We start from the raw sequence: 1,891 nt of genomic DNA on the forward strand, positions 1-1,891 counted from the left end.
TAATAAAATAAAAATATAATAAAATAAACTGCACCGAACACAATAATATCACACTCAATAATTGATAAATCAAAATCACTGTCAGTTTAATAACGCAAGGTGTATTCGAAAAGTTTATCAGATCTACAGATGCACCCGCACTAAGAGAAAAATGTCGAATTAAAAGTGCGTATGTGCGTCCCAAGCCTCAGGCGCGAAGAGTCGGGAGTGAGANGGGTGAATTAAATATAATAAATAAAATAAAATAAATTACTTTCTATGGGAATGAAAAGTTATCACTTCAAAAACAACGTCAAACTCCAAAAGTGTCAACTTGCAAAGATAGCGGTTAAAACTGCGCTTCATCAGCAAGTATTCATTATTTTATTTTTTAACGACTACAGGTAAAATTATGAAACTCATCATACGCATATTCAGATTCACATGATTAATAAACCTACCCATAAGTTTCCACACGCGACAGGTCAAGTTTTTATAACGTAAATTTGAGGTATGCTCAAAAACTTTTCCCGAAGCTATATAGTTTTGCAGTAAAAAAGTGAATCTTCAGCCGTTTTAAAAAGTTCAATAATTTTCGAGCAATTTGAAATATAATTGTGCGTGACCAAATCTATCGACTTTTGAATGAGCTTTATTACTGTACTCCGTGAGTATTTGAGGTACAGATGCTTGGACCTCGCCTCCCTCCAATGTTAAAACTGTTTAGGGGAAGACAAACGATTTGTTTTAGGGCGTTGGACACTTTCTTAATCTCGCAGAATAAAGTAACAAAGCTCATTGAAAAAGTTGGTCGATTTGGTCATCTACCAGTACCTATTGTATTGACTTTCAAAAATCCTGAAAACCACTCAATACTCGATCCTTATTGAATCAAAAACTATGTAGTTTCAAAAAAATTCGGGTTTTTTGAACAGCCCCGGGATCTTTTATAGCAAGTTTTTCAAAATGCGTTGTTCGTCATACACACATCCATATCGCACGTTGACGCACTACTAAGCAACAATGTATATTTTTCCTGTGAGACCTAACATATATACCGAGTTTGATCCACTTGCCTGCTAAGAAATTAAACCAGAAATACTTGAAAAAGCGCACTTTTAAGATCCGCTTATTTTGTACTTTACACTTTTGAATATTAGCGCATATGGCATTGATGTAAAATTTTTGGAATAATTTTATGTAGAAATTTTTTTATGAGTATTGGTCCGGAAATTATTCCTGTTCCTGTCCAATATAGAGGGCGTTGAATTAAAATCCGACACAAAAAAGTTTTGTGTCGGAAGACACAAAACTTTCAATCTGCGCGAAAAATATCATTAAGTAAATTACTTTCGGGGTATAATAGTTTTGAATATTCATTATGTTGGCACATATTAGGTATATATTATATAGGTAAATTCGAGAGACTGTAAATCGATGATTTAACAAAACCAAAAATTGAAACTAAAAGAACAAAATGGGCTTTCTGCCGGGACTTTCAATCTAAAAGTGAACAAGAAAACAGAACAAAATTGACCTATAGTATTAGATAGGTAGAAGATAGGTAGAAGGTGTTGAAGGAAAATAACGTTTTTGTAACTGCCAAATATAAAACTTTATTTAAAAACCCAAAAACCCTATGAATTACGCCAACAATTGACGTCCTAATGACGTCATTAAGATGTCAGTAAATTGGCGTCATAAAGACGTCAGCAATTGACGTCATTTTACCTGTGACGTTCTGGTATTATAATGACGGCAATTTAATGTCAGGCGCTCATTTGCCTCCCAAAAATTGATTTCAAACTGACGACAGTCGACTGGGAATGAACTAACGATTTTTTAATTTTTGTCTCAAAAACGAAACGAGATAAGATGAAACTCCAAGACACAAATAAGGTTGTATGGGAAG

This window comes from Dendroctonus ponderosae, unplaced genomic scaffold (genome assembly GCF_020466585.1).
Source record: "Dendroctonus ponderosae isolate FM_Combo_2020 unplaced genomic scaffold, Dpon_F_20191213v2 Dpon_F_20191213_2, whole genome shotgun sequence".
Taxonomy (NCBI): domain Eukaryota; kingdom Metazoa; phylum Arthropoda; class Insecta; order Coleoptera; family Curculionidae; genus Dendroctonus; species Dendroctonus ponderosae.